This window comes from Dermochelys coriacea, chromosome 8 (assembly GCF_009764565.3).
Source record: "Dermochelys coriacea isolate rDerCor1 chromosome 8, rDerCor1.pri.v4, whole genome shotgun sequence".
NCBI lineage: Eukaryota > Metazoa > Chordata > Testudines > Dermochelyidae > Dermochelys > Dermochelys coriacea.
Window position 1 is genome coordinate 22,681,537 of NC_050075.1, and position 23,098 is coordinate 22,704,634.

The window sequence follows — 23,098 nt, forward strand, 5'->3', positions numbered from 1 at the left end:
ATCTCACCCTATAAGGCATGATGTAATTCACTGTCAGGCTAGTGGAAAGTTGAACACCCGATCTGTTGCTTTCAATGAGGTAGGCTTTCAACAATATGGGAAAAAGACAAGACAGAGGGGAGAAGAAGGAAGCAAAGAAGCTGAGAGAGAGATACAGCGCTTACATCAGGCCAGTTTCTGATACCCTTTTCCCCCACTCAGTAGTACCTTATTCCTTGAGCAGTTCCATTGAAATCACAGGGGAAGATACTATTCATCTAGCCAAAGATTTAAAAACCTGCCGCCCCTGCCCCCGAAGTGCCCCCAGCTTTGGAAGAGATCTGCTTGTTGGTTCCATCTGGTGAAAACTCCACAGTTTGTGGGTCTTTGCAGCCATTATATTAAGCTGCGGGAGAGTAATAGAATGGTGCTTTCAGAAAGAACAGCTATCCTGGTGGGGACTTTGAGTGGTGAACACAGGATAAATTATCTGCAACTGTTGCTCACTGTCTGCAGTCAGCATGGCAGCCCCACTTCATTTAATTTGTTGTCAAATTATTTCCTCTTAAAATTCAAACAACACTACTTATCCCCAGGAAGAGCAGCATATTAATAGCTGGCACTTTGATTCTGGCTCTGTTAGCCTTCATTAGGGCATAGTATGTTCCCTTGTGCGTCCAGTTAAACAACAAATATGCTTTCAAGAAACTTGTGGCTTTTGGTTGATCTCTCTGAGGAGTACAAATACTTGAGTAACACTGTTCAGCATTTCAACCCAGACTTCCTTTTGCCTGCTGCAGACTCAGTTTCTTGGCTATGTGTCAGCCTTAAACTATTGGCCTACAGCCCTGGTGTGATCCCAGCTCTGCTCCAGCTTGAGCTAATTGTTTAAGGGGGAGCAGATGCACCTGTTTTGGCAGAACTTCACTAACCACAAGCACTCTCTCATCAGTCTGGAGTCCCCAAGTATCTCTCTCGAAGGAAGTTCAGATTAAATTAGAATCCACTCATGTCTGGCAGTGGGATTCTAAGAGATCTGACCAGCGCAGAAATACAAAGCTGCTAAAAGGATACATTGCATAGGATGCACTTTACTAATTCTACAGTCCAGAGTTAGTCTTTTTTTTTTTTTCTGACACTTGATGCTTATTTTGGATTTGGCTCTAGACTTGCAGCTATGACTGGCGGAGGGATCATCACTTAATCATGTGGAAAAGCTGCTCTTCTGGATAAAGCACATGACTGGGAAACAGGCAGCCTGGGTCCTATTCCCACTGGGCTCTCCCGCATACTTCCAGTGTGAAGTCTCTATGACTCAGATTCCCTATCTGTAAGAAGAGGATAAAGATTCTGACCCACTTCATAGGGCAGCTATGTGGCTGAGTCCCTTAATGTTTGTAATGTGCTTTGAAGATGTACAGTGAGATCTAAGTGCAAAGTATTAGTATCACTTATTATTTAGAGCTGGTTTAAAGCCAAGAATTTTGCAAAAAAATTTTTTTGGCATAAAATATTGACTCTTTTGTTAAAAACAAAATCTGGAACATTTTGACTGCATCTTCTTTTATTACTTATTCACTGGACCCCGTCAAGGTTACTTAGGCCAAATACACATGTAAGGATGGACAGACAGCATATATAAAGTAATTAGATAAACCTTAGCTGCAAGTGATGCAATGCCCTTAACACGCCAGTAAAACAGGTTATAAAAGCCTACAAGATGCATCAGTGGAGATGTCAGATAGGACCTCAGAGTCATCAGGTAGACAGGAAGGAGATTCAGGAAATCATATGTCACTGAAAGACGTCTGCATTTGAATTGACTTGCAAAATATGGCCCATCCTCCCAACAGCTGTGCAGGCTATATGCTGCTCAATTTTTTTTTTTTAATGACAGTTTCACGTGCTGAAGTTACAGCATCATCCCAAATAGAGGGGCACTGCAAGATTATTTAAAGGCTGCTTCATTGTAAAGTGAACTGGAAGGATATACAGACCTTTTCATTATTCAACAGAGGGTATCAGCTAGTTATACAGACTCTACTTTCAGTGGCTGAAGGGTTAGATTCTATGAATGAAAATACCATTTGCAATCATTTAAATGCTCCAAGTGAAGTGTCCAGAGCTGCCTGAGATGACTTGATGAGATTTGCCAATATTGTCATGAATAAAGGCAATGAGTTTAGTTTACCATTACTCCAAAGGTCACTTGATTCACAAGTATGTTCAGGAACCCTGGAAGTTTTACATATTTAAGCACAGATAATTATGCATCTGAAAATTCAGTGAAAAGGGCAATATTTATTTTTCATTATTTCTTGGTCTCCTGTTAAATATGTTTGACAGCTCAAATTTTGCTATCTATATCTCCGAGGGTTTGTACTGCTGCTCATCACCAAAACACCTGCATACCAACCTCTAAGTAGATTGGCAAAGTGAGATATCTAGTGGATGTCACAGAATCTGTCCCAGTGGGCTAGCTTGCCTTTATTATATTCACTGCTTTCAATTATATTCAGCAGTAATGCAAGAAACCTACAGGCCTGTATCCTGTAAGACATTAGCTTCAGCAAGTTAGCATAAGGCTTGAGGCTTATGAACTTTGAACAGATAACTTTGCGCAGATACATGGCCCAACAGAAACCCAAAATACTGGGGAGCTGAAAATGGTGTTTAAGGGGAGTTTCTGATCATAGGAACAGGACCCAGCCAGAACAGGTTCCTGGCAACAAACTGATGTACATAACTTGCTACATCCTCAAGATGGCCATGGTAATGAATTGATGTATATGTTAAGCTCAGTAATAAACTAACCTATAGGAGAAGGATACTTCACAATTAGTAAGGTAAGGATATACAAATAAGGAAAAAGGGAAATACCCCTACTGAATATGCATCACATATAGTGTCATCAGTATATCATATTATAAAAGTGGCATCACAGCCTAGGGGTGGTAGGAGAGAGAGATGTAGTCCTTGGGAGGTGCCAGAATGATGGCGACTGGTGATGATGAGGAAGATGATGGCTACCACTTCAGGCTGTTCTACAACGGATGGTGGGAGTATATGGATGTGCAGATGTACATTCTATAATATCTCTATCTACCTTACTGAGTTGGGGTGTTTGTGACTGTGCTAAATATATTAATAAACTATTTTAATTGTAGAAGGGTTCCTATAGTGTCAGTGTTGCAACTGTGCACAGTGGGGTTCCCAACTATATATAAGTTGAATAACACTGGGCCTGATCTTGGGGCAAGAACCTGTCACTCCTCAAAGAAATAATGGAGGATTCTTAAGTAATCCATATAATTAATTCATAATCTAAAGATCGGGCTATACTGCTGAACCTGTTTTCAGGTCCCTCAATTACAAACATACCCAGGCTCTTTCCTTTCTATCACATGTATATTTAATCACCAGTTTCAATTCATACCAGAGCATACCCCATGTGCCACACAACTTCTCTCCCAGCTCCCCCTTTGAGCTCCTTTATTCCTCCCAGATATATATCTACCCAGTTATTGACCCAATTGTCTCATGAGCCCATCAATTGACATCAAGTGTCAGGAATCTCCATTAGGAACTTGCTGACTGACTCCAATCAAGACTTTAGCCTCTTCTGTCCTGCAGCAATTTCAGTGACCAGTGTGCTACAAGAAATCTGTGGGGTGTACCCCCCGCAGCAGGGCGCGGCGGAACTTTTGGGGGGAAGGGAGAGTGGCGATGTCAGGTAGCTCAGAGAGGGAGCACCACCTCTGCCCCCTGACTCACTTCAGGCCACCTCGCCTGCCTGGGTTGCTGGGGTGGAGTCACAACCAAAAATTGTAACTCAATTGAGCTGAGCCACTTACCCTCCTGAATGTTCCTCCACACACACCATGGTTTGAAAACTTCTGTACTAAATAAAATACGTTGTCTACCATTACAGCATTTTTCTCATGTACTCCCTGACAAGAGCTCATGTACCCCAGTTTGAAAACCACTGTCTTACTTGAATCTGACATAGTTAACTTGAGAGATCAAAACAGGAATTTCCCATCATCTATTGCGGCCCAATCCAACTCCTTTGAAATTTGGTGGAATTTCGATCCAATCCAATTCCTTTGGACCTAGTCTGTACTCCTTGAAACTATAAAGTGGACAAGCGAGAACTCAACCCTTCTACAGCACAGTCCAGACTTGCATTCCGTTTCCTGAGCTTGGACTCCATTTGCTTTGGAATTATTAATAAGCCTGAGAAGCATTTTGAGTCATGTGTTGCAACCAACCAACCCAGGGATCTGTCTTTGCTTCAGAATTCCATTCTCTATTCCACAGCCACTAGCTCTTTCACTGCTTTAGGCTTATCTGACTGGCATGCATCTCTCATACTGCAGATAGGGATCAGCAAACATTTTAGTAATCAAATGTCAACCTGGTGCATATTCACTCGTAAAAACTTTGTTAACATGTCAGTAAGAATGCAGGTACTTAGTGCATTCGGCTCTGCATGCCCTTCCAGACCATGAGAGCTTAATTCCCAAAACTCAAATGATGAAAAACCAGGAAATGTGCAGGTAAGGTGCACTCTGTCCCTTTTAATAAACAGTTCCTCAGGAAGTCACTGTGTCTTAACCCTCTTTCAGCCCCTTTGTACAGTGTGATCTCTGTCACCACCACCAACTACTTTCTCCAGATCAGTGGTGCTGAATGGATCACTGTGCTGATCCACTGTGCTGTGTCAATAAGAGTACTGATTTGGAATTGTGGGGAGAAAATGGCAGGTTTTGGTACTGAAGGATAAAACAGAGTTGTTATCCTCAATTTCTCAGGTACTATTACAATCCCCATGGGGACCGGGGCCATGCCCATGTTGTGTGGCAAGTGTCACCTTAATGCTGCATGTTCTGGATATTAAATCCTCACAGTGTGGAAGGGCATGGGAACTGCTGAGTACCTGCAACATGAACTTCAAACAAAAAGCTTTTACATGTGAATATCAAACATCAGTTGTCATGGGGTATTTGGCGGGGACGGGATGTGGACCTGTTGACTGGGATCTCAGCTAAGACCACCAATTCATCTGACATAAGCCACTGAACAACCTTCACATGGAATGACTTTCTCATCTCTACTAACTGGAGCCACATTTGAACTGATGATTTATGTCCCTGAGCCATCCAGTCCCTGTCATATGTACAGTGCACGTTCTAAGATGTCTTAGGGGTGCATGGATCAGCATTCACGTTGCACTCCCTGTTAGTACCCAGCCCAGGCCTGGGAAGCTAATGATCCAACCAGCAGACCATATTTGGTGGGGAATCCTGGTCACGTGCCCCCTGAGGCTAATGCTAATGAGCATATGCTAAGAAGAAGTTTCCTTAGCTCTTCAGCTAACATATTTACTTGTCTCTCTCTCTTTTGAATTCCTATGAAATTACCCGTTTCAGAGTAGCAGCCATGTTAGTCTGTATTCGCAAAAAGAAAAGGAGTACTTGTGGCACCTTAGAGACTAACAAATTTGTTTGAGCATAAGCTTTCGTGAGCTACAGCTCACATCATCGGATGCATTCAGTGGAAAATACAGCGGGGAGATTTGTATACACAGAGAACATGAAACAATGGGTGTTATCATACACACTGTAAGCAGAGTGATCACTTAAGATGAGCTATTACCAGCAGGAGGGGAGCGGGAGGAAGAAATCCTTTTGTAGTGATAATCAAGGTGGGCCATTTCCAGCAGTTGACAAGAACAACTGAGGAACAGTGGGGAGCAGGAGGGAAATAACATCGGGAAATAGTTTTACTTTTTGTAATGACCCATACGCTCCCAGTCACTATTCAAGCCTAAAAAGAAAAGGAGTACTTGTGGCACCTTAGAGACTAACAAATTTATTTGAGCATAAGCTTTCGTGAGCTACAGCTCACTTCATTGGATGTAGTGAGCTGTAGCTCACGAAAGCTTATGCTCAAATAAATTTGTTAGTCTCTAAGGTGCCACAAGTACTCCTTTTCTTTTTGCAAATACAGACTAACACGGGTGCTACTCTGAAACCTATTCAAGCCTAAGTTAATTGTATCCAGTTTGCAAATTAATTCCAATTCAGCAGTCTCTCGTTGGAATCTGTTTTTGAAGTTTTTTTGTTGAAGAATAGCCACTCTCAGGTCTGTAATCGAGTGACCAGAGAGACTGAAGTGTTCTCCGACTGGTTTTTGAATGTTATAATTCTTGACGTCTGATTTGTGTCCATTTATTCTTTTACGTAGAGACTGTCCAGTTTGACCAATGTACATGGCAGAGGGGCATTGCTGGCACAGGATGGCATATATCACATTGGTAGATGTGCAGGTGAATGAGCCTCTGATAGCGTGGCTGATGTGATTAGGCCCTATGATGGTGTCCCCTGAATAGATATGTGGACAGAGTTGGCAACGGGCTTTGTTGCAAGGATAGGTTCCTGCGTTAGTGGTTTGTTGTGTGGTGTGTGGTTGCTGGTGAGTATTTGCTTCCGGTTGGGGAGCTGTCTGTAAGCGAGGACTGGCCTGTGTCCCAAGATCTGTGAGAGTGATGGGTCGTCCTTCAGAATAGGTTGTAGATCCTTGATGATGCGTTGGAGAGGTTTTAGTTAGGGGCTGAAGGTGATGGCTAGTGGCGTTCTATTTTCTTTGTTGGGCCTGTCCTATAGTAGGTGACTTCTGGGTACTCTTCTGGCTCTGTCAATCACTTTCTTCACTTCAGCAGGTGGGTATTGTAGTTGTAAGAATGCTTGATAGAGATCTTGTAGGTGTTTGTCTCTGTCTGAGGGGTTGGAGCAAATGCGGTTGTATCGTAGAGCTTGGCTGTAGACAATGGATCATGTGGTGTGATCTGGGTGAAAGGTGGAGGCATGTAGGTAGGAATAGCGGTCAGTAGTATTATTTCTGTGCTCTCTCTCTACTTCGTTTCTTTATCTAGCTTCATTTTCTAAGTTTATCTAATTTAGGTTGAAAGTTCTTATCTTCTTTTTCCCCAATCACTCTGAAGCGCATTGCAAAGCTATTTATAATCAAAGTATTTTGGTTCTGAACCTGTCTTTGAAATCAGCTGCTTTGCCTTGATTTCTTTTGAGGACACTAGAGTCAGACACAGCAAATTCAGTGTCACAGTTACAGGGCCAGCTGCACCCCCAATCTAAGTTAAGAGCCCTCCATGTACTTCTAATCTAAATTAAGAGCCCTCCATGTAATTATGTGGCAAAACCCTACAAAAAGTAATTAAACTGTACTTAACAGCAGAGGCTTAAAGGCATAGATGGCTTGTGAAGGACAGCTCATAAATATTACTGTCTATAATGATTCCAAAGTACGTTTGTTTACCTCACTTTGGGGAGTAACATTTAAATAATAAGATCCCGTAAAAGCTGCAGAGGTATTTATTGTATTTGTAACCATTTGTACAGAGGGGTTTGAATCTGAAAAGTGCTTGTCTAGTGCACTGGGGTAAGTTTTGACCAGGAAGTGCCTGCTCTGTGCAGGAGCTTTGTGAGAACCAGGCAGCACACTGAGAATAAACTCAAATAGAGCAAGGCGTAAGGACTCTGACAGTTGATTCTGGCATGTTGTGCACTGAGTGCTCTAACACTGGCTGGCAATATAACAGGTGTGTAATACACTTTGGGGTTCCCAGGGAAGACAAGCTGCTGACCTGACACTGTGCAAGTCAGGTTAAAACCCTCATTACGCAGCATTCCAAGCTGTTCTTCCCATCAAGCTGGGAAACAGAATTTACTTTCTAGCTGCAAATATTTCCCAGATGGTTTCAGTGTATGTGAAGTCCTTGGTCCTCTCGTGTGGTTCAAGTGCCAGATTTCTATGGACTATCTAGATTATGCTAATATAGTTGGGCTTTTAGTTTCATTAGAGAAGAAAGCTAAAGAACTCCCTGTGCTGCACACAGCAGCCCGTCTGGGCCTTCTGGCCTGATACTAATTCACTTACTTGTTTCGTGCTTTGCAAGTGAAGCGTCTTCTCTCCCCATGTCTAGCTATGAGTCCAGAAGTCCTGAAAATAGTGTGGGTACAGAGTACAGGTAATGACAACTCTACCACCAAACCCTCCACCAAAGTATCCCAGCACTCACCAAGAGACGCCAGCTGAGAGAGTGAGTCAAGCTCCCTTAATCTTTCTTCTATGAATATGTAGTCCATTTGTGATCTTGGGGGCAAAGATATCTGTTCAGTGGCATCTGGATTGGGACAAACTGACTTCATTAAGGCCACTAAACAGCCTTCAGATGGAAATGACTGCTTGGCCACCTTGTGCCTTTGGCCCCAGGGCTGGAGGGATTGGGAATAGGAGGGGCAGAATTAAATTTTCCTGTGGGCACCTTAACTGAGAATTTCCCAACTAATGGAGAAAGGAGGGTTGACTCTTAACCTTAATTTGTGTCAGTGACATATTTGATGGTGCTGGAGCTGTTCTCTAATAACATGAACACTGTATGTTGACCTGGTTATTGGTTATATATGTTTACTGTGTAAACATGTTGATTTAGTTTAATAGGAAGGATTTTTCAGGAAGAAAAGCTGGAAGGGAAAGAATATCTTTTTTTTTTAAATGAGATTATAAGTTTGGTTGATAAGGGTAATAGTGTTGATGTAATATACTTAGACTTCTTAAGCCATTTTTGGGTTGGAACTGTACAACTTTGTGTTTAAAAAAATAGAATGATATAAAATTAACATGGCACACATTAAATAGCTGACTGATAAGTTATCAAATTTAATTGTAAATGGGGAATCATCATTGAACGGGTGTGTTTCTAGTGAGGTCCATCAGGGATTGGTTCTTGGCTCTATGCTATTTAACATTTTTATCAATGACTGGGAAGTAAAAACAAAATCCTCACTGATAAAGCTTGCAAGAGTGGTAAATAATTAAGAGGACTGGTCACTGAAAGAGAGCTCTGGATTGCTTGGTAAACTGGATAAAAGCAAACAATATGTGTTTGAATATAGCCAAATGTAAGTGTATATATCAAGGAACAACGAATGGAGGCCATATTAACTTATAGTATGGATAACCGTATCCTGAGAAACAGTGAATGGAAAAGATTTTGGGGTCAGGATGGATAATCAGCTGAACACGAGCTCCCAGTATGTAATTGTGGCCAAAAGGGCTAACATGATCCTTGGCTGCTTACAACAGGGGAACCTCAGGTAGCTGGAGAGAGGTTATTTTGCCCTCTGTATATGGCACCAGTGCGACCACTACTGGAATAGTGGCAACTTCCATCTTTTCTTGTGCTGTATATTTATGCCTGCCTACTGTAATTTTCACTCCATACATCTGAAGAAGTGGGTCATAGCCCACGAAAGCTTATGACCAAATAAATTTGTTAGTCTTCAAGGTGCCACAAGACTCCTCGTTGTTTTTACTCAATACTGTGTCCACTTCTGGTGTCCACAATTCAAGAAGGATGTTGATAAATTGGAGAGCTTGCAGAGAAGAGCCATAATTGAAAAATTCTAATTACAAAATTAGAAAACCTGCCTAACAGTGATAGAGGCAAGGAGCTCAATCTATTTAGCTCAACAAAGAGAAGGTTAAGGGGTTCCTTGATTACAATTTGATTAGATAATGGGCTGTTCAGTCTTGCAGAGACAGGTATAATCTGATCCAACGGTTGGAAGCTGAAGCTAAATTCAGACTGGAAATCAGGCATACATTTTTAATAATAAGAGTAATTACCCACTGAAACAATTTACCAAGGGTGATGGTCGATCACTGAAAATTTTAAAGTCAAGATTGGATGATTTATTAAAGACCACACTCTAGGAATTATTTGAGGGATGTTTCATGTCCTGTGTTACGCAGGAGGACAAACCAGATGGTCCCTTCTGGCCATAGACTCTCTGAATGTCTCAAGACAAGTCACCGCTCAGAAAACACTTAAGAGTTAAGAGACAATATCTGAACTATGGGCTTTGAAAATTCTCTACTTCCTGACTCCAGTCAACTTAGAGAACTGGTTTTGATGAGCAAGACCAAAGCCCAGGAGCTCACAAGAAAAAAGGAACTCTTGCTGGATTAAAAGAGACTCTCTCTCAAGAGACTGGGAGATATTTGGGAGAATTGGACTAAGATGTAGGCACTTGCTGAGATGTCTGAAAAAGTTTGCCCTGTCTAGGTTGCCACCAGGGAATGGCAGGGCTTTAGGTAACATAGACACTAGTGTAGCCTGCGTGTTTTTTTAAAATCCTCTTTTTCTAATGCTTTTTCCTACTGTTAAAATGAAAAATAGTTTGATTTCAAGAAGGCTGTCTGGTCACTGCACAACACTGATTGCAGACTCCCAAAGGGAAGAATCACTGTAATCTGAATTCTCTTGGACCTGCAGGTAAGCACAATTGATCAACAGGATGCTGGAGCCCAGGGTGCTGCAGCCCAGCACTAAGAGCAGGACACTGGTGGAATTCCACCTGAAGATAGGTAAAGGGCTGACAACTGAGGGGGTGCCTTTAGAGAGACCACAAAGGGGAGGGACAGAGGTGCAGTGGCCCTGTAACTGTGGCACAGAATTTGCTGTGTCTGACTCTAGTGTCCTCAAAAGAAATCAAGGCAAAGCAGCTGATTTCAAAGGCAGGTTCAGAATCAAAATACTTTGATTATAAATAGCTTTGCAATGCGCTTCAGAGTGATTGGGGAAAAAGAAGATATAGTCCCTGCTCGGAAGAGCTTTCAACCTAAATTAGATAAACTTAGAAAATGAAGCTAGATAAAGAAATGAAGTAGAGAGAGAGCACAGAAATAATACTGACCGCTATTCCTACCTACATGCCTCCACCTTTCACCCAGATCACACCACACGATCCATTGTCTACAGCCAAGCTCTACGATACAACCGCATTTGCTCCAACCCCTCAGACAGAGACAAACACCTACAAGGTCTCTATTAAGCATTCTTACAACTACACCTGCTGAAGTGAAGAAAGTGATTGACAGAGCCAGAAGATTACCCAGAAGTCACCTACTACAGGACAGACCCAACAAAGAAAATAACAGAACACCACTAGCCATCTCCTTCAGCCCCTAACTAAAACCTCTCCAATGCATCATCAAGGATCTACAACCTATCCTGAAGGATGACCCATCACTCTCACAGATCTTGGGACACAGGCCAGTCCTCGCTTACAGACAGCCCCCCAACCTGAAGCAAATACTTACCAGCAACCACACACCACACAACAGAACCACTAACCCAGGAACCCATCCTTGCAACAAAGCCCATTGCCAACTGTGTCCACATATCTATTCAGGGGATACCATCATAGGGCCTAATCACATCAGCCACACTATCAGAGGCTCATTCACCTGCGCATCTACCAATGTAATATATGCCATCCTGTGCCAGCAATGCCCCTCTGCCATGTACATTGGTCAAACTGGACAGTCTCTACGTAAAAGAATAAATGGACACAAATCAGACGTCAAGAATTATAACATTCAAAAACCAGTTGGAGAACACTTCAGTCTCTCTGGTCACTCGATTACAGACCTGAGAGTGGCTATCCTTCAACAAAAAAACTTCAAAAACAGACTCCAACGAGAGACTGCTGAATTGGAATTAATTTGCAAACTGGATACATTTAACTTAGGCTTGAATAGAGACTGGGAGTGGATGGGCATTACACAAAGTAAAACTATTTCCCCATGTTATTTCCCCTCACCCCCTGCTGTTCCTCAGTTGTTCTTGTCAACTGCTGGAAATGACCCACCTTGATTATCACTACAAAAGGTTTTCTTCCTTCCCCTTCTTCTCCCCCCCCCGGCTCTTCTGCTGGTAATAGCTCATCTTAAGTGATCACTCTCCTTACAGTGTGTATGATAACACCCTTTGTTTCATGTTCTCTGTGTATCTGTGTATATAAATCTCCTCACGGTATTTTCCACTGAATGCATCCGATGAAGTGAGCTGTAGCTCATGAAAGCTTAACCTCAAATAAATTTGTTAGTCTCTAAGGTGCCACAAGTACTCCTTTTCTTTTTGCGAATACAGACTAACACGGCTGCTACTCTGAAACCAGAAATAATACTCAATGTCTATGTATTACTTTCATGCATTTGCTTACATGTTAGAGGTTATTTTTACTGTAGCTCATCCTTCTATTTGAGCATCACAACTTCCTCTAGTTTATTTTAGCCAGTCACATTGAAAGAGGTTTCCACTGTCTATACTACGGAAACCACAACAGGAGAAGGAGGATTAACAGGCTCCATCCTCAGCTGCATCTGAGATCTGGCCCCATCTGAGGGCTGAGAAAAGGTGGCCGAGGTACAGTTATGCTACCTTCCCACACCCTTGCTATTCTGGGTCTGCTTTGGTCCCTGATATACATTAGAGCAGCCAGAGGGTTATGTCAATTAGAGTCATTTGATTGGCCGAGGTGGAACTTTGTGCATTTTGGTCCCACCTCCTGGTTTTCCCATCATGCCCTCACGCTTCAGGAATTCTCAACTGCTTGCTTAAGGCAGTTTAAAGTCCTTTCTGTGCTGCTGTTGCGGGGGCAAGATTAAGCGCAATGACTCCATAATTGTCTATTCATCCTTGTTTTCCTGTGACAATTATATCGGTACAGATTGGAGGGAACTGGATAACACATATTGTAGAGCACGGTGGGGTGTGTGAGAGAGCACTGCCAATGATCTGAGAATGGGAATCCCCAAATGCTTGCTGCTGCTTTCTTTCCTTTTTTTTTCTTCCTCCCAGACTTTTCTATTTGTGCACAGTTGCTGGGATCCAGTAGCTTACCAATGAGGTTAACAGCGCCTGTTGAAGTTATTACCCAGTGTAGGATTTTGTATCCCTTCAAAAACAACTGTGAGGCAATTACAGAGGAGCAAAAGATGTTAATGGACTTTGTCTTAGAACCAGACCAATATGTGCAGATATCTTACCTACACTGACACCCAATTGCTCCCGGGAGGAATTTTGAGTCACTGCAAATACGCAGAATTCATGGTCCCCGCAGACTTTTTTGCTTACCTGCAGAAAAATGACTTCTGATGGGGAAGGAAATGGAAGCTGCAAGAGCGGTCATGTGCCTACTCCCTGGCACTGCAGACTGGTTGGTTTGGGCCCAGAGCAGCCAGCAGAGGTGTGTGTGTGAAAGAGACACTCTGTCCCTCTCGCTCACTATTGCAGCATGCTCGGCGTGGAGGGGCAGGGCTTTGGGATATTTCTCAAGAGGTAGGCATGGGGAAGGCTTTGCTCCCTTAGGCAGAGGAGAATGTAGCAGCTTGCCTCCTTACTGAATTGTTACCATTGTTCTTAGTGAATTACCCCAGGAGTATAATACAGGTGTAAAAATTTTAAGGTTCTTTTACATTGCCAGAATGGTGTAAAGGAGCCTTATTGTAAAGGACAATATGGCCTTATAAATGCATATGGTGCTTTACTGATTAAAACTGGTCTAAATTTTTGGACTGAAAAAATTTCCTGTCAAAATGTACTCCATGAACTATTTGTGACTGACCTTTTTGGAGATGGTCAGTACCCAGAATAAATTATGAGTTTGAGTCCCCAACCTTCACTTGCTCTTTAGCAGCCTATGATGTAACACTGAGAATATGGTTGCATATATTTGTTGACTAATAATTAGAAGTAAAGGGTCAATACTAGCTACATTACTATTATACAGAAGAGGTTTGGTGATTTCCTCCAATGCGCCCCACTTCCATTCTCCATCCATTGTATTGTAGTTTAAATAAATTACCAAAATAATTGAAACTAGATGGATTGTATTGCATTATTTTGAAAAAAAATGCAGAATTTTAAAATATTGTGCACAGAAATTTTTTTTTTGGTGCAGAATTTTTAATTTTTTGGTGCAGAGGAGTAACATAGTGGCTTTTCATAGTCTATCATTGTGAGGCTATAATTAGTGATTCTCTTTCTTGCAGATTAATGCCTTGATTCATAGCTTTTATCATCCGGTTCTGTGTACAAAGCAAGCTAATGGTATTCTTTTTAAAACTGCTGTTTTATTTACTGATCTTTGGTCTAAATCCTTAAGCTGATTAAATATCGATCCTGTTGCACTAAGTATCAAATTACCATGCAAGCTGAAATAATTCACATGTTACTGAATTATGCAAATGGGCTCATGGACTCTCTGTAATGGGCTGCCACCTTTAGGGAAAAACAAATCTTAAAATGTTGAAGTGTCTTTAGCTGGGGAGAAGAGGTCTGCACTGACCGCTCTGGAGGGTGAATGCATCTTCTTTGGCATTACTGTGTGGCTATGTGGCCTGCCACTTCCACCATTTCCAACTGCAACCTGAATGGACCACCCATCCCTAGGGTTATAAGGGAGTTCAGGCCTTCATCGTTCATTCGGTCTGTGACCTTTCTGCTGAGATTGCCAATGAAGATGCTAGTTCTTCTGTAATGTGATGGCAGTTTTTGTGATGCAGACCTCTAGCCACTAGAACTGAACTGAGAAAAAAACAAAACAAAAACCTCCGAACACCACCATTCAGTTCACGCAGGCCGCTGCACAAACCAACCGAGTTGGGAAAGACTCAATCACTTCCAGCCTGGGTCAGATCTGAAGTAGCAACCTAGAGGTGAAAGGATTTGCACCTCTTAGTGAGTCACTGTTAACTGCAGGGCTAGAATCAAATCAGGCTGAAACTTCCCAACCCACAAAGCCTCAGCAGATAAAGCCCACACTCTGCAAAGCTTATTGAGAGATTTGTAGCTGGGGTGGCAGTTGGATCTGTTCCCTTTCATCTTGCATTGCTGATGGAGAGGATCAGTAAGATTGTGTTCTGCTGGCAAACCAGGGACATAAAGAAGATGGAGTCCGGTACATTCCTTTGCTGAATGGAAAATCATTATGGTTGTTTTTATTATAGTAACATTTGGAGTCTTTAACCCCATTGTGCTAGGTGCTCTACAAACACATAGTAAGAGATAGTCCCTGACCTTAAGAGCTTATGTTCCAGATAGACACAGGAGAGGAGAGGATACAAGCACAGAAAGGGGAAGTGACTTGCCCAGGTCATACAGTAACAGATGGTAGAGCCTCCCATGTATGTATTAACTAGGCCACACTGCCTCTCTGTAGACCACAAGAGATATTCTCAAGCTGACTTATTCTCCTCTTCGAGAAGTTCTCCTTTCTGAAGTTGGTCCAATAAAAGATATTACCTCACCTATTCTTGTCTCTCTAACATCCTTGTACCAACCCGGCTACAGCAACACAGCATACAACAGTGAAGTTATTCTCCTCTTGACTTTCATAATGTTGTCATGTGAACGGAGCCTCTTTCTGACTTACTGCCCTATCCCCTGTGATAAGTATCTCAGGCGGTGCTAAGCACCCTCCTTTCTCATTGATTGCAATGTGAATTTAAGGCGTCCGGCATCTTGCAGGAAGAAGCATAAAATCTCAGAGTCTTTAGGGAGAGCTTATAAAAATATCCCTCAAGGTATTAGCCATGCAACTTTCAACAATGATGCAATTTCTAACACTTCTAGATTGAAGGGTGTGCTTGTCCCAAACCTAAGGAGCCAGGTGGAATTTACAGCCACCATTTCATCATCAGGCACCTAGATACAATGATGACCGCTGCATTAGAAATACTGATGTGAACACATCTTATAAAAATGGGGTTGCAAAGGTGACTTCAAGCAAACAAATTATGAATCAAGCTTCAAGGAAGTTGGAAAATTAAACCTAAAAACAACATCAAAAAACAATTTCTGGAGAGAACCTGGATCTGCAGGACAGTCTGGTGAACATTCTGCACTGAAATCTGTTTGGACATTAAAACAGGCAACAGATTGTGTCTGGTTACACTCGCCCATATGGGCAGTTCTCAGAAAAGGCAAAATGCAGACATCAAGCCTTTTCCGTCCCAGTAGGTGGCTTTTTGTTTCCTTATCTCAAGTCCCTTTAATCATTAAGATATTTATACCATGAATGTTTCTGCAAGTTCTCTTCCTTCCCCCCCATTTATTATCTTTTATACTGAATGATCTCAGGGTAATTCTAATGCTTTCTCCTGGATGGGATCCCATCCCAAGGTGGAGCTGTTTGCTTTCTAGGAGTACTGCATCTCGCTCCAGAATTGAGAGAAGCGATGAGAGTCAGACAGAAATTACCCTCCACATTACCACCCTACACACACATCCCTCAAAACATCTGCAATGTTGGTAATAGATAATTAATTTGCCTTCTTTCTCAGTCCCCACTGCTTAACAAGAATCTCCATTAGCTGTTAGTGGCATAGGGCCTTTGACACATCTAACCCTCAGAGAGGAGTGGTGCATAGATACACATAGATATAAACAATAGTCAGTTCATTCCATTAATATTTATTTAGTATTTGCATTAGAGTAGAGCCCTGATACCACAACCCATTGTGCTAGATGTTGTACAAACACAGAGACACAAATAAAAGGCAGGCCCTGCCCACAATCTAAATAAGGACAAGATGTGGCAGATGAGTGTTGAATATAATTGGGGGAAGAAAAGGAGAGAGTAACAGGAATACAAGGTTTCATATATTACAATTTGGAGGCTTCACTGGATTTTGTTCCTTTTAAAATAATATTACTTGAATTACTACTAGGCCACATGTCTAGCCAGGTTGCAGTGTGGCCATTAAATGCTCCCCTAGTTTGGGAGTAGGGCATGCATAGTGGGCCATGGAGAGGGCTTCTGGTTTTTGGTTTGTGTTTATTTTTTGGCGACTTTTGTGCCTTTCAGCTCCTTCAAAAATGGATTTTTATTGGTTTACTTCACTGCTGACTGCATAAATATCAGTAAAAACTGGTTGTTTCATTAGCAATGAAATAAAGACATTTTTTTCAAACATCCACTTAAAAGCTTTTTAAAGCAGTCTCAAGTAGTATTGGTTTCCCATGGGCTCAATTTTCTCTTACCCTGGACACTGTTTCTTCATTCACAACATCTGCAAAAGGAGTGCAAAATGACACCACACCACATGGTAGCATTTTAAACCCACTTTGCACTTGTGTAAATCACTACTGCTCTGCATCTTGGGTAGTTAATGAAGCCCTATTCCTAATGTGTAACTTGCACACGACTTACTATGCCGCTGCTTTGTTTGATCCAGAACTGAGCCATGGAGACAAGTATCAGCAAATGATACAGGCCGGAATGTACAGCAGGGATTCTGAACAAGGTGTGAATTCCACTTAAAATCCCTGTAAGGGAAACTTGCCATCTTCTGTTTTTCTTTCCCCTAGTAGAACGTTCTAGTTCCTTTATAATTGTTATCCATGGAATATTTTTCTCTAATAATTCCTTATCTGTAGACCATTTACTAGAACATTTTGGTAATTGAAATTCTATGCATCATTGGTAGGTTCGATATGAAGTGCAGGTCAAAGGTTATTTGTTTTTTTCCTGGTTGGATGAGTTTAACTCTGAGAATCAGATGTCCAGCTTACATAGTTGCAATTCAAATTTGCTTTCTATGCATCTTGTCCAATATTCACTGAAACTTGCTGTTTCCATGAACTTTCCTGACAGTAAATTCGGTTGCTAGAATATTCCCGGCAGGTGAGCCCTAAAGGAGCATGAACACAGTCAAAGAGCATTTGTTTAAAAATGTGAGTGCACATTTGTAGAATTTTTGGGCAGTATTCACTCAGCTCTCGTTTGTAAGAAGAAGAAATTATGCTCTAAGTGCGGCTATTTTAATGTGTTTTAAGACAGAAAATGGAGGTTGATAGCTTTTATTGCAAAACCAAATATCAGAACAATCACTCTTCTCTCCAAATTGTTAGTGTAAGGTCTCTCCTAGCCAAATCGTTCCTGATAAGCAGGCATTCAGCTACCTCAGGAGAGTCTTTTTTTTTCTCTCGGCTGCCCTTGTCACGTAGGGCTTCTCTGAACAGGGATGTTCAGGAATGTTAAGATGAATTAACTGAAGGTGTGAAGTTAAAGTGCATTAACCCCTTAGTCAGTCGCTCTTCTTCAGAAGTAAAGTGGCCAAATTAGTTTGCTTTAGGTTAATGCTCTTTGAAGGATTAATATGCTTAGTCTCTCTGTGCCTCAGTCTCCTGCATCTGCAAAATGGGGATAATAGCACTTTCCTACCACAGAGGGGTGTTATGAAGATACACACATTCAAGGTTATTACAGTAATGGGGGCCATATAAGTAGATAGGTAGAATCAGGCAATTCTCTGTTAAGGATCACTTTTTGGCCAATCCTTAGCTGATGTACATTGGCATCAATCCACAGTGAAGCACCAGCTGGGGAAGACCTGGCCCTTTCTACTGAAACAAAATAACAAGTAGTTGCAACCTCCAAATGACCATAATTATTTATCTGAATATATTTATGCATCCCGGGGTGAGTGTGTGTTACAGGACCCTTGCTGTGCTCTGCCACAGAGGATGTAAGTAGTTACATGACACTGTAGAGAACTTTGGCTCTTTAGCTGTAGCAGCTCATGTGTGTTTAGCACTGGAGAAGCCAGGTTCATTCTCCCATGTGCTGGCTAAGAAGGTGGTGGTCACATTCACTTAGCATATCTGTTGCTATTTATAAGTAACAAAAAGGTTCCACACCCAGCGGGGCTTGAACTGAGCAATGGTTGCTGGACAGAAGGCCGTTGGTTTTAATGGGAGATTGTTTACAGCTTTGAGGCATGGCTGAGTGGGAAATTACAATCTGTAAACATTGCAGAGAGAAGAATAGATACTATTTATTCAGCATAATAACAGAGCAACAGTGGGGCTAGTCAAACAGCAATTAACAACAGGTCGTGCTATAATTAGTGACTCAGTTTCAGTTGGCTACCTCTTACCCAAACCATCAGTAAGTCATCAAATATTGAGGGCAAGTAGAGGAGCAAATAAATATATCAGACACAGTGAGGAGTGTTTGGGGACATGCAAGCTCCTTTTCTTTTCCTTATTTATTCTGGCAATTATTGTAACAGAAGGTTTTGAAGTGGCACTTGGTTCTCTATTACTTGCATGAAATCTTGAACACAGTCTCCAAAGTGCTTTCTAAAGAGAATAAAGCACCTTTGAAAAGAGCTTCAGGTCTCACTGATTACAAAGGAGTATTCTTCCCCCTCCTTCATTACAATGGGGAACATAATAAAGTTGTATTTCTCATGCATAGGTGTATATTTTACACCTGTGGGTTGTTGGGTTTTTTGTCCCCGTAGCTGCTATTGTGCAAATTATCTTTCCATAGTTCTGTTGGCTGAAAATCTTAGCTAGATGGGCTCTGAGATTTCAGTACTTTATCACTAAAGGGAAGATGTTTGATATAAACATCAGCTAAGTGTTCAAGGATTTTTGTTGTATTTTTCCTTTTAGAGAGTGAATTTCTATGTTTAAGAAAATGAAGGATTGATAGTTCTGGCTAGAGGCAGCTGAGTAACTACTGGGTAAATTCCATCCATCTCGCTCTGGCTAGACCACTCAATCCTGACATGTAACATCTCATGTCCTCCTAGTCTCAGATCCCCACAGAGCTCTACCAATGCTTCTGAATCCTCCCCTCCTGCCCTTCCTGTCCTGGACCTTCCACAGTTTAGCCAACATACCTCAATCTGACATGCCGTTTTAGCACATCATCATAACTCACAGATCTTGACTCTGTCTCTGGCCAAGTTCAGCAGAAACCTGACGAGGCTGTAGAAATATTTTTGGGCAATGTCTCTGTTTGTCTGCTATGCAAACAGTTCTCACAGTCCCTCAGATGTTTCTCTGTGTGATTCGGCATGATTAAAAACTGGCCCTACAGTCCAGTTGGGCCAGCTTTGTGCGCCCAATAACTACGGTTTTGGCAGCCCCTCTGATGTCTGCCAGTGGGAGTCACTCTACCTTGAATGGTCAATTAGAATACGTGCTATAAACAATCTGTTTCACCTTTCGTTTAGCCGTGATGCTTGGAGTACATTTCCTAGACCTGAGGAAGAGCTCTGTGTGGCTCGAAAGCTTGTCTCTCTCACCAACAGATATGACCTCACCTACCGTTTTTCTCTAATGGAAGTCTCCATCAGTGTGATCTAGGTGCTGCTCTGTGCAGTCAGAATTGGCAAACCCAACGCACACTGAATTGATGTCAGTGCTTTCAAAGAACACGTCCATAGAATCCAAATAATGTCACCAGAGATGGGCATTTGAGGGCAGGGGAGCTGGAAGAGGGGCAGTTTGCACAGTCGTCCTTGCAAATCTGCATGATACCCTCACCCTCTCCATGAGTGTGAGGGAATGGAATGGAGCCCCAGACCCTGCAATCTCACAATGTAGTTAAATCTATGTCCTTTGGATCCGTCTGAGGGGTGTCAAGACACAAAAACCTGCAGGAACCTCTGAACCCAGCCTCTCATATCTCCCCCCCATAAAATCCCTCTTGCAGCCCAAAGCCCATTATGGAAACTGCTCATGGACATGGATCCTGAAAATGCCCTTCATTATCCAAACCCTCAGTTACGAAGACTAATTTGTTGCTACAAATTCCATTCAAATCCTCAAGGGTTTTGACTATGTATAAGCATCCCTAGAGAGCAGTTCATCTCCACAGAGGTCTCTGGACAATGAATAACCTTCACCACTTCCTATGAGGTAGGCAGGTACAAATATCCTCTTTTTGGACCCCAGTCTTCTCCCTGAAGAAAAGACACAAAGTGGCCTGCTCAAGACCAAACAGGGAGTTCTTGTCAGAGCTTGGATTAGAAGTACAGGAGTCCTTGGTTTCCAGTCCTGTGATGTGTCATTGTCATAATTACAATGAATAATCACAATAATAACCTGCATGTAACACCATGGATCTATATGATACTTCCCAAAGAGAATGAAGATATGATATCTCTCCTGAGGAGTATATATCTAGACTACACCTAGAAACACTCTGTCTTTCCCAATCACATCTCTCACTACGTGTAGAGACAGAAATTTTACACCAGCTGTTCCAGTTGTGATGTAATCACATCCCCAATCTGTTTGCATCTCATTGGGACTTTGGCTGCGTTCTGTCTGGCTCAGACATTTTTATTACTATTAGACCTTTGATGTTTAGTCCTGTTGAATTTTCAGTTCATTATTTTCCCTGTGTCTCGCCCTCCAGATGTAAAATAAACAGACACATTAGCAACCCAATGCATCAACAACACACAAAGAGATGCTGTCACCTCACCTGCTGCACATGGTCACTCAGGGGGCAACAGAGTGCGGAGTGTAATACAGAGTCTAAGCACTTAAAAAAATAACTGAGATTGATGCACTAAGGTCGTTTTCCAGGAGTTATTAGCATCCTGTGCTGAGCTAGCCTTGCAGCTAGATTTGAAAAACCCGCCTTTGTGAAATGCCTGTCTATGTACTATCTAAGAGCAGAGAAAAAAATGTCATTCATTGAAATGGAGACTAAACTATGCTGCATTTTTACCTGCCAAATATTTAATGCCTGGGGCCAAATATAACAGTTGCCTAGACTGCTATTTTAAATGGTTGTCCATCCAGGCAAAATATATACGGGTGCATCTCCCATTAATTTCAGCAAGGCGAGGCAGTGTGGCCCACTGGAGAGAGCCCTGGAATGGGAATCAGGAATCTTGAGTTTTCTTTCTGGCTCTGCCCTGGATATACTGTGTGACCTTGGGCATATGGCTTCACTTCTCTGAGCCTCAGTTTCCCCAGCTGGAAAATGATACTGACTCATCCTTGTGAAGAGCTTGGAAATCAATAGATTAAAAGAACTAGGTGTTATGCAGCCTTATCTAGTTTGAACAGTACAGCACATTGTGCCAAACAGCAATAAAGCCAAGATGAAACAACATTAATAAATTAATACTAACTCCACAAGACTTGAGTCAGCCACCTAGTTTCAGTTCATTGAATGGATCTATTTGCATGACAAGGGCCACTCAAGGGAATGAGGGTTTGCAAGATGCAGACTTTATTTGGAGATAGCTATCTGAATGCCATCTGTCTTCTGAATAATAATTATTTGTATTTTTAAATCATGTCATACGATAAAGGTTGATTCCTGCAGTTTACCCACCCCAGGAAAGAGCTGCAGGATTGGTCCTTCATGGGTGAAAGATACATTGGATTTTTAGAATTACTTCACTTTAAATAGTCTAAAAGAATTGGCTTGGCAGCGGGAAGGTGACTCTAATGCACTGTCTACCTTCCCTGACCCTGAGTCCTTTAGAAATCAAAGGGTCTCTAAGCTATGTCAGCTGCAGTGGTCCTGCAGGGACTACAATGCTGGTTGAGGATCAGGTAGAGCTCCATGAGCTCCAGTGTTCCTGCCACCGGCTATACCTCTGGCCTGTGGCTCTCCACTGCTATAGAGAGTGGGAGGAGTGGGCAGCACAGAGCTGGCCACACCAGCTTTACACTCTCTGGCCAGTGCATCACACTTAGCAGCCGTGGGATTTTAGTCCTTGTTCTTCAGGGTTTGAGTTTTATTGCTTCACCATAAGAGCTCAGAATATAAATATGGCCCTATCCCCTGACCCAGGGTCCCCTTCAGGAGTCTATCTACTCCCTGCAGGTCTCACTCCCGGTCCCCAGGCCCTTTGCCTGATAATTAAGGCAAGTCTCTTCACTCCCTTTGGCTGGAGCTTTCCTCTGACAGACTGGTTTCTAGCATGATCTCTGCAGATCTGCACTCCCAGACTCTCTGCCGAGTAGCTCAGGAGAGCCTCTCTGTTCCCTCCTCTTCTCTTGCTCCCTTAACTCAGGCTACACTTTGTATCCCACCAGGCCTGGCTCTGAATCACAATCTTCTACCCTGTGATCCTGGGACTTATTCCCCTCACCTGGGAAGATGGGCTGAGCTTGGAACATGGTATAGCTGAGCCCCAGTTCCTTAAATGGCCCACTCACCTTGTGACATCCTGTTGTGTGTGGTGGGTAGGACATTTTGTTCTCTGCCAGGTAGACCTAGGCTACTAAGGGGCAGTTATTGGTAGGAGCAACCAGGCTTGCTGCAGCAAACCAAGTAACCATCCTTGTTTGCCGCTGCCAGGGCAGTTTCCTGGCTGCCAGAGCAGTACAAAGTGGCCACATTAGGGGCTAGGTATTGAGCCCATGATGCTCATCTTAACAGCTTCCTCTTAGGAAATATTGTTCTTCAGGGTTTGAGTT

The 23,098-nt window shown here is 42.4% G+C and overlaps 1 protein-coding gene across 2 annotated transcripts in view; it reads left to right on the top strand.

Annotated features, from left to right (window-relative positions):
- HTR4 (5-hydroxytryptamine receptor 4) overlaps positions 1–23,098 on the top strand; it is a 227,673-nt gene that overhangs the window by 31,854 nt on the left and 172,721 nt on the right. Inside the window, exon 2 of one of the 2 annotated variants that reach the window (XM_043520171.1) lies at positions 7,985–8,101. The exons of the other annotated variant lie outside the window; for it this stretch is intronic. The gene's annotated coding sequence lies outside the window, so the exon portion shown is untranslated. The remainder of the gene's footprint in view (positions 1–7,984; positions 8,102–23,098) is intronic. 2 annotated transcript variants of the gene reach the window in all.